Source organism: Schistocerca americana, chromosome 6 (genome assembly GCF_021461395.2).
Source record: "Schistocerca americana isolate TAMUIC-IGC-003095 chromosome 6, iqSchAmer2.1, whole genome shotgun sequence".
NCBI classification, from domain to species: Eukaryota; Metazoa; Arthropoda; class Insecta; order Orthoptera; family Acrididae; genus Schistocerca; species Schistocerca americana.
The window spans coordinates 198,884,310-198,895,825 of NC_060124.1; positions in this window are offsets into that span (position 1 = coordinate 198,884,310).

Here is an 11,516-nt window from a genome sequence, read left to right on the forward strand (position 1 = left end):
GGAATGTTTGATTTGGAACATTTGTTCCATTTTGTGATGGGTGGCGCTTAATATTCCAACCCTTATAATATAATATAATATGCCTCACCCATTTAGATGAACAGTTTGTAACAATGTGGTTTTTAAATTAAAACACAAAAGTAGTTACGCTTTAACTTTATTTCTGTTGTTCCAATGTGATGCATTTACTTTTGTGACCTTATTATAAATTATGGGAACACATGCTGTTACTGCGTGAGCAACCACAGTAACCTCATTAATGTAATAAATGTTCAAAATGATGACCTTCAGCTTCAATGGATTTGTTAATATGCTAACGAAATTCCTCTCAACAGCGAGTAGATCACCTTCAGTAACTGTCGCACATGCATTGACAATGCGCTGACACATGTTGTCAGGCATTGTTGGTGGATCACGATAACAAATATCTTTCAATTATCCCCAAAGAAAGAAGTCCCAATATGTAAGGTCTGGTGAACATGCAGGCCATGGTATGGTGCTTCTACTACCAACCCACCTGTCATTAAATCTTCTATTTAATGCTGCTTCAACTGCATGCCTGCTATGTGCCGACATCCATCATGTTGGAAGTACATCGCCATTCTGTCGTGCAGTGAAACATCCTGTAGTAACATCGGTAGAACATTACATAGGAAATCAGCATACATTGCACCATTTAGATTGCCATCGATAAAATGGGGGTCAATTACCCTTCCCACCGTAATTCCGCACCATACATTAACCCGCCAAGGTCGCTGATGTTCCACTTGTCGCAGCCATCGTGGATTTTCCATTGCCCAATAGTGCATATTATGCCGGTTTACGTTACCGCTGTTGGTGAATGACGCTTCGTCGCTAAATAGAAAGCGTGCAAAAAATCTGTCACCGTCCCGTAATTTCTCTTGTGCCCAGTGGCAGAAATGTACACGACTTTCAAAGTCATCGCCAGCGCAATTCCTGGTGCATAGAAATATGGTATGGGTACAATCGATGTTGATGTAGCATCCTCAACACCGACGTTTTTGATATTCCCAATTCCCGCTAAATTTGTCTGCTGCTGATGTGCTGATTAGCCTCAACTGCATCTAAATCACTTATGGGTACCTTCATTTGTTACAGTTGTTGATTGCGTCTTCTTCTTTGGCTGAACAGTTTTGGTTTCTTTGAGTACATTGACCATCTGATGAAAGATCCAGACACTTGGATATTGTCTGTCAGGATAATGACCAACATACATTCATAGCACAAGGTTGTTGGGCATCTTGATCACAATAGCCATAAATAAACAACATACCTACCTTTCCAACGACTGTTAATCATTTTCACAAGATTATGTCTTCTGCATAATTATTATGACTAGACAAGCATATTATCATACCTAATTTAAGTAATGAATTACAAACAGCACAATCGGGTGCATTGCTACATTTGTGAGAATATTACAACGCCATCCATCACAAAGTGAAACAAATGTTCCAAGTGAAATATTCCTATTTATTTATGAACTATACATATACATAATAAAAATGGTACCTATTTTAAAAAATGCAGTTTCCATCAATTTGACATATGGCAGGGCTATCTAGTGGGCCATGTATATATATATATATGCATGTGTATATGTGTGTGTGTGTGTGTGTGCACATGCACTCACATATATATATATATATATATATATATATATATATATATATATATATATTTGAAATGAAAAAAGGAATTGTATTGTAACCTAATTATAATAATAATGAATTATGGAAAGATATTGGCACTGTTTTTGAACAAATACTTATTCGTCTATGATAGAAATGTATGATACAATATTGACTAGATTTGCTACTTGTAATTTTATCACACACTGTTTCTTATTGAAAGTTGTATACAATGACTTCAGACCACTAACAAATACGCCTACATTCAAAGCAATAACAACCTACAATATTATTCATATTGTGGTTTGCTGCACAATACTTGTAATGATTATCAGAAAACAGATATTTATGACTAACCATTTCCCTGTCATAATACAATGGTTGATACCAGATTACTATATTATTTTAGTATGGGTCTACTTCCCATCTCTTTTAGACTCTACATTGCTAGCTAACTGATTCATGATTTTCCACATTAACTGTTACTGTATGTTTTATATTTATGAACAGAATGATTACAATTCAAACTAACTCTATGTTCTAAAAATGATATATTACATTGAACCTACTATGATGTCAGACTATAAGAATTATGAAAAGTTTCTAACTGGTGAAAAATATTTATCTAGCCAAACACCATTCTAGCAAAGAGAATATGTCAGTATACCAAACAACTGGTCTGATCCCCTGTAAACAGAAATATGATGTTTTATTCTGCTTGTACACCTGCTGTTTATACTACGGATACTTGAAAATGTTATTTGAGATATGGAGGAGAAACATTTACATACACACTAAATCCACTTAAAACTATGGAATTATAAACCTCAAATATACACTACAAATGATACACATTTACAACTGATAATGTTTCTCTCTTTCTTTGTCCAAACCTAATAAGGAATGGTAGTGATCATAATATATAAGCCCCTAATGTATACACCCAGCTACGAAAGTATAGTAGTCGAGATCCGAGCATCTCATGTTACTGAAAGATTCAGATGCCTAAATTTCAAACTACATACAAAGGGTATTTCTAGTCATTTCTAGATGATCTACAGCTGCTTACGATGTTGAATTTATACATTTTGAAAAATTTTGTTGAACATGTATATTGATTACTGTAACTTATTCTGAAATATATTGTACATACACAAGATCCTTATATGTTGTGCACACAAAGAGACCTAAGGAATTTATAATACACTTATTCAATTAATGTCTTTATTTCTTGTAAACACATTTAGTAAGAAATGCTGTGTGCTGTTAACATTTTGACACTTACGATAGTACGTCTATGTAAGATAAACATGAATTTAATACAGAGGTTTATATGCTTACATGAAATCATGAAACATACTATATGATTATTTTGGTTGTCACTACAGCAACTACTCATGTTATGTACATTATATACTTTGAAATTACTGTGCCAATGACATGCTGTAAAAACACATTACTAGCTTACTGGATTGTAGTTTAAATAAGAAAACATCAATATGCATCAAAGAATATCTGAGAGCTTTCTCTTATTAGTTATCACCAGCTCACTAATTCCCATGTCAAACAAATGAAAGAAATGTGAAACACTTTAAACCCTAATACAACAGTTTTTTACATTTGAAGGGTTATATTGTTATAATTATTGATTATACCTTGTCCAAGCAGCACTTACAAGAGTTTACACCACATGAAATGGATCTGATTTATAATTTACTTGTACACACATCTGACAAAATACCTGAAATGATTTGTATCTTCACTGATGGAGATGAAATTTAGTATAAAACTATGAAATGAAGATTATGCGACAAGACCTTTCTTGAATAAACTATGGAACTTACGAACATCGAAAGTTACACACATTTATCAGGTATGAGCTACCTATTTTTGAAGAATATTCACAAGAATGGAACTATTTACACTTTCTCAAGAGAAACTACAACTCATACCTTTTTCTGATGATAGATGGTTAGTATAATTATAAATACATGATTTTCCTGATGATGGCTTATAAGTGGAAGTTACAACCACATCAAGTACATACTAACTACACATCAAAGTGAATTATCAATATAGTTTGATGAATTCGGAGAGCTGTGGGCATTCCTCGGGCACATGAATTATCAGTTTGCTTGTAATAATAGCTTTTTTTATGAACTGCACATAACTTTTATTTGCTTCTCAATAAGCACAAGAAACTGCCACATGTCCACAGCAGAATAAAAAATAATAGCACAGAGTTGTCACCAAAAAGAAAAACGGAACATACTGGAAAAAAATCTAAAATTTGTTATACAGCTGTGCTTCAGTAAATGTGTGTGAAAGAACTTCAGTCGATTGGAAATAACAACCAGCTAATTTCTTGCTGTGGCCGCAGTACTTTATTTTGCAAGAAGCAGCTTGATACACGTGAAGTAGCATATGGTACAAAAATGAAGCGAGGTACAAGCGACAGATGGCACAATATGTACCAGTCCTGTGGGAGAGTCAACCAGATGTACTGAACTTGCTTCTGATTGGTCACCATGTTCGGGTGCTAGAGGCCAAAATGCCTAACTTCTCTTATTAATTATTTGTATACCTTTCATTGTATTTGACCCACTTTTTAGTATGACAATCTCTCATGGTTACCCTATGAGTCTATCGTTTTTGTTTGTTGAATTTCACTAGTTTTGAGAAACATAAGAGTAATGATATTACAGCCACCTATCATTAAATATTCTATTTAATACTGCTTCAGCTGCATGCCTGCTATGTACCAGACATCCATCATGTTAAAAGTACATCGCCATTCTGTCATGAAGTGATACATCTTGTAGTAGAATCGGTAAAACATTAATTAAGAAATTGGTATACATTAAGATTTCCATTGATAAAATAAGGGCCAATTAGATGTTCTTTCATGATTCCACACCATACCTTAGCCTGACAGGGTCGCTGATGTTTCACTTATCGCAGCCATTGTGGATTTTCTGTTGCCTAAAAGTGCATATTATGCTGGTTTACGTTACCTCTGTTTGTGAATGATGCTTCGTCACAAAATAGAACTCTTGAAAAAAACCCGTTATCATGTCGTAACATAAGAGTAACGATATTGCAGCCAAAGTGCTACGTACAGCTTTAGGTCGCTTTGGCGTGTCTGGGAGATAAGTACTTTGGCTGCACTAGTCACTCTGTTTTGGACTTTCTGGAGGGCCAGACACATATCTCTGAAGCAACCCCACCTAGCAACTAAAAACCAGCATCATATTATAGCAACCTTTGTCCTATGCAACTTCTGTCCCACAAACTTTTCAGCTCCTATCATACTTTCAGAGTTATTCTTGGTGGTAATAGTTAGTGACACACCCTGTACAAATATGGACTAGTTAAATAAATAAAACAACAAAGTCTTGCGGAGATAGTTCACAACATCTTTATTCACAGTTTGAACAAATGGTAGCCCACAGTTTGGTCTTTGCAACACAAGGGATAGCATCATCCATAGGCAAAACAAGTTTGTGACGTTGGAGTGTTGCAGATAAATGGATCGACCTCCATATCTCACCATAAGTGTCACTTTGTTTTACAATTATGTCATAGATAGCCACAGAGCAGCACAGTAAATCTCTGGGGATGAAGATCACTCGGAGGTCATCTGCTGGTTGAGTTTGGGTTCTGCACTACACAGTTCATCCCATTTCAACTGCGTAAACCACACTTTAACACTTCTTGATGCATTTTAAATCTCTAACACAACATGCCAGTCACTGTCCACTGATGCTTCTGAATCATTATTTGAGCTCTTTGAGCTGCTAGCTGTTAAATTATAAGTTGAAGTGAAAAGCAGTAGCGCACTGGCAAGAATCAGCAGCTTCTCATCCACCACATCAACACTTTCTCCTTGCAGTAACACCGGAATGTACTGGGGTGGTGCGTATCGTGGAGACCAGTACTGATCTGCGCCACATGGTATAGGGCCCCCAGTACAGTTCTTCTGAGAGTTGGGGACTGGCTGGGTGTCTTCACCAATGATAACAGCAGCTTGTTGTCCTGCTCCAACATGGTGGTCAGATGCACTACAGATTCCATCGTACTTCTGCAGCTGCTGTGCCTGACACGCCAGAGGTCACTGCAGGTCCCAACGAGCCAATGTGACTGCTGCTGGTACAGGCAAGCTGGTCACTGCCGGTCTGGGCACATTGGAGGCCATTGACCAAAGTAGAAGAAAGAATAAAGACATCCACAGACAAAGACATGGAGTTGAAAAAAGGAATGGAACTTGACACAGAACTGCAGACATGTAATGAGTACTTACTTTTACACTTCTTCTGCGATGCAGAAGCAGATGAATACCTTGGCTGCTGTTGATACTCCATGGTTCTTCTACTGATTGACTATGACTAAGAGCATGTCCATCTTACAAACCACTGATGTCGCGATCACGTGACCAGATGCAGTGTTCCACACATTCCTATGGTCTCCTGCCAGTTTTCATGTGGGGGAGGAGGTGAACGCTATGTTTCTATTGCTTCCCAAGGGAAGTGGTGGGGGAGGAAAAAAAACTGTTTGAAGCTTCTGTCGCAATTCTGTGAACTAGCTCTGTCAAGTCCATACACCAAGATGAATACCTCTGGTTATTCTTTCTGAGGTAGAGGGATATGACAAAGTTGTCTTCTGCTCTGTGATTTGTCAGGCCATTTCAAAAAACAAGAACAGCTCCAGTCCAGGCAGTAGTCTATATGAGTTGCGTAATGCATCTTGAGCCCATCCCACTGCATGGTCATTATTTGCTGAAAAGTATTCTCCACTTGTTCATCCCTTATCACCTCCTTCCATTCCTCTTGTAGGAGGCTATGGATGCACTCCTCAGCTATGTACTTACAGGTAATACACGTATTAAACTTCTCTCTCAACATGTCCTTAGGTGAACCCATTATGACAATACCTTCCCAAGAGGACACTATATATTAAGACACTGGAGTAATATGGTTCTGAACTTTTTTCATCACACAAACGTACTATTGTGAGTACTTCCTGTCTGACATCTCAATACAGACTCATCAGTATAGGGATGGGAGCCAATTGGAACGTTGCTGCACGCCCAGTGCCCTGATGACAGACATACGTGCAAGCCACTACAAATGGTGGCTAATATACTGCACTTCATTCCACTCCTCGCTGCCTACATTTATTGCATTATGGGAGATTGCAGATGAGAGTCCTACCCAAGTGGGGGAGCCCTGTCTCCCACAAACTGATTAAATGAAGAATATGCATAAATATACACATATCACAAAACGTTTTGCATCTCTCCAGTTCCCAGAACTCCTGGAGACAGACGTTGACTGTGGATATAGTATCACAAACACAGTCCCTTTGATTGTTCAGAGATGTCACTAAACCCATCCAAAGATGTAAACAACTTTGCATGAGCAGCGCCTATTAGACGGAGGGGGTCCGACAGCCGATCAGTTCCAGTCATTCCCCCAGGAAGGAGGTATACAGCTCGTGTTATATGTAGTTCAACCATGCCTAGACGTTCTATACCGTGGTTCGATCGCGTCTGCGTTGTTACTTTGTGCTAGGAAGGGTCTCAAAAAGGGAAGTGTCCAGGCGTCCCGGAGTGAACCAAAGCAATGTTGTCCGAACATGGAGGAGATATAGAGAGACAGGAACTGTCGACGACATTCCTCGTTCAGGCTGCCCAAGGGCTACTACTGCAGTGGATGACCGCCACCTACGTATTATGGCTCGGAGGAGCCCTGACAGCAATGCAACCATGTTGAATAATGCTTTTCATGCAGCCACAGGACGTCGAGTTACGACTCAAATTGTGCGCAATAAGCTGCATGATGCACAACTTCACTCTCAACGTCCATGGAGAGGCCCATCTTGGCAACCACTACGCCATGCAGCGTGGTGCAGATGGGCCCAACAACATGCCGAATGGACCGCTCATGATTGGCATCAAGTTCTCTTCATCAGTGAGTGTCGCATATGCCTTCAACCAGACAGTCGTCGGAGACTTGTTTGGCGGCAACCCAGTCAGACTGAAAGCTTTAGACACAACGTCCAGCGAGTGTTGCAAGGTGGAGGTTCCCTGCTATTTTGGGGTGACATTATGTGGGGCCGAGGTACCCCGCTGGTGGTCATGGAAGGCGCCGTAATGGCTGTACTATACGTGAATCCCAACTTCCGACCGACAATGCAACCATATTGGCAGCATATTAGCGAGGCGTTCGTCTTCACAGACGACAATTCGCTCCCCAATCGCGCACATCGTGTAAATGACTTCCTTCAGGATAATGACATCGCTCGACTAGGGTGGCCAGCATGTTCTCCAGACATGAACCCTAGCGAACATGTCTGGGATAGATTGAAAAGGCCCGTTCATGGACGATGTGACCCGCCAACCACTCTGATGGATCTACACTGAATCGCCTTTGAGGAGTGGGACAATCCGGACTGACAGTGCCTTGATGAACTTGTGGATAGTATGCCATGACAAATACAAGCAGGCATGAATGCAAGAGTACATGCTACTGGGTATTAGAGGTACTGGTGTGTACAGCAATCTGGACCACCACCTCTGAAGGTCTCGCTATATGGTGGTACAACATGCAATGTGTGGTTTTTATGAGTAATAAAAAGGGCGGAAATGATGTGTATGTTGATTTCTATTCCAATTTCCTGTAGAGGTTCCGGAACTCTCGGAACCGAGGTGATGAAAAACTTTTTTTGATGTATTATTAACACTGATTTGAATTTCATCTCGTGAAATCCTTTCTCTCCAGCACAGAGCCTTTTCCCCACGAATTTTCAGGTAGAAGGGGAGGAGGGAAATGGGGTAGAGGAGGGCTAGAGAACTTCCCAGAGGATGAGGGATCAACTAATTTATCGATTTAATTAATATGTCAATTAATTTGACATTTAAACTGTGTTTGTGTCAGTGAGGGGAAGTGGGACAGGACAGGGATTTACCAGAGGGGTGGAGAGGAGAAGGGGAAGGGGGATTGGGTGGGGGATTAAAAAATTGGTTAAGTGGAGGAGGAGGGGTGGGGAGTTTCTGAGAAGGATTGATTATCCACAGAGGGTCATAAATCAATTAGAATAACAATAGGTTAAGGTCATAAATCAATCAGCTGCCTCAATTTCATTAATTTGCATATCAATTTGATATCAAAGCTGTCGCAGAACCTACTTTGCAGTTAACATCTGTGTCAGCATGCAATGATGTGGAAATGTTAATTAATATTTCCCACCTGTCTTAATGTTGCAGTGGTGTGGGCTGGTAGTTGAAGAAATTAATATATTCTCATATGACGTTCCACCAGTCATGAGCAGTAATGCCAATACACAGTGATGGAGGTAAAAAAAAGGTTAAGCTATAATGTCTCAATGCAATGTGAGTGTGACATTATTAAGCATTCGCCATCGCAGTTGTGTGTGTCCTTCTGTGCAGGCAGCAGTAGCCTCGAATTACTAGCAGCTATAACTGTTCTAAAAATAGGTTGCCCTGGAGTAGGGCAGCATAAGGAGAGGATCAGCCTGTACCCATAATAAATTACTTGAGTTCTGCTACGTCAGTTGAAGCACCAGCCGGATATTTAAGTTCTCTCGCCACAATTTTTAGCGTATTTATCCATAGCAGAATTCTATAATAACTATTTTCATCATTCAATCGCAATACAGCTGAGCCAGTAACGATCCGCTGGCCACAACTTGAAAACTCTCACGCCAGAATGTAATGGTGCGACAGGTAGCAGGAAACTATGATAGCAGTGTATTTAAACAGTTCGACAAATTTTTGGCAAGGTCAGTTGTATGTTACCCTTTCATGAACAGGTAGTTCAGAAAACCAGTTTATCCTCTTACCAAAAAGTATGAAAAAGACGTTGAATGTTTTTATTCTGAAGTTCTGCAATTGTATGACAAGGAGCCGACATATGCATCCTGACAAAATTTCCAGGGATACCCCAGATTCACATAGGGGAACTCGGGGCAGAACAGGATAGCGGGGCACAATGGGAAATTGCTCTTTTCTAGACTACACAGTGCTGCAACCTGTTGTATGGGCATGTAACTATTTCTCCAAATGGAAGGGAAGTTAGGGCAGCCATTTTTATTTAGTTTGAAGTGCGAGATCTAAGTGAATTGTTGTCCGTCACGTTACCACTTGCGTTGTTCTAACGTTTGGTGAATTTCAACGCCAGGTAAGCTGTTAATTGCCGGTCGCAGTGGCCGAGCGGTTCTAGGCGCTACAGTCTGGAACCGCGCGACCGCTACGGTCGCAGGTTCGAATCCTGCCTCGGGCATGGATGTGTGTGATGTCCTTAGGTTAGTTAGGTTTAAGTAGTTCTAAGTTCTAGGGGACTGATGACCTCAGAAGTTAAGTCCCATAGTGCTCAGAGCCATTTTTAAGCTGTTAATTGTTAATTGTATACCCTAAAATGACACATTCCCTTAAAGTGTATGGCATTTGTTATACTTTAGTTATTTAATGCATTTAAATACGTCAGTTATTACACTCCATAAAAGTTGTTAACCTCAAAAGTGCTCTTGGGGCGGAACGGGACGGGGCAGAATGGGATAATGTCCCGTTCTACCCCGTCATATTTTGATGCAAGGAGAAAGCAAACTATATTCTTTTTTCTCTCCCTCTTGCTGTTCCAGATGGTGCTAACGTACATGAAAAAGACTCTTAGACGGCAATGGGACGTAAAAGCGATGGAAATGGCAGTTTCAGCCATTTCATGTTCCCAAATGGGATTTTTAAAGCATCTAAGCAGTTCAACGCACCGAAACCAACATTGTAAAGATATGTGCCTAAAGCTATGAATAATCCTGACTACATAATTGACAAACCATATTGGAAATTTAAAAAGGTGTTCACTGCAGAACATGAGCTGATAACATATCTCAAGTCAGTGGAAAGCAGACTTTTTGGTCTAACAATGAAAGATCTCAGATCACTAGCCTCCCAACTACCCGAAAGAAATGGCTTACCACACAGATTTGACAAACAAACTTGTCTAGCTGAAGAAGACTGGGTTAAAGGATTTATTACGAGGCATCCTACACTGTCTATTCGCAAGCCAGAAAATACTTCTGGTGCTCGAGCAATGGGATTCAACAAAGTAGCAGTTTCACAGTTTAACTCTCCCAACCAGCTATGTTCAGTGAACAACTCAGCTTTCCAGCTATCGCTCGAGGATGTCATTCCAATCCCACTAATCTGTCAAAATATTCGGCGGACTACAAGACGAAAAGGAAAAACCGTCATATTAACAGATTCTTCTTATAAGAAGGAACTGCAGAATGCTGTCGCACGTGAAGTAGGCCTACAGAAAAGAGGAGGGTGCATAAATATGAACAATGTCAGGACAGAGACGTCACGTGCAATGCAACTTACTACAAAAATATCAAACTGTACCCCTAAAAAAACCAAAACAGAGGACATCAAAGACCATAAGAAAAATGAAAGGGAGAAGATGATGGAGAAGAGAGAATCAGAGTGAGAGGGTGCTGAGTGTCTCTACTGTGGGGACTTCTACTCTGTTTCTAATGAGGGCTGGGTCGCATGCCAGAGGTGTTTCAAGTGGGCACACAATTCATGTGCTGGCATAGACAGTGAAGATGAAGCGGAAATACTGACCTGTGACTATTCTCGAAAGGACTAGTAGTTAGTGGTTTGGTGGTTATTAAGCATTGTATATTTTTCAGAATGACATTAAAATATTTTCTTTATTTTGAAGAATGACTTTTCAATTGTTTAAATTACACATTCCTTACTCTGAATTGCCTTTTATACAACATTTTGTCATAGTTTAAAACGATATTCGTCATTCAAATTCAACGTTTATGCAATAATTTAACAAA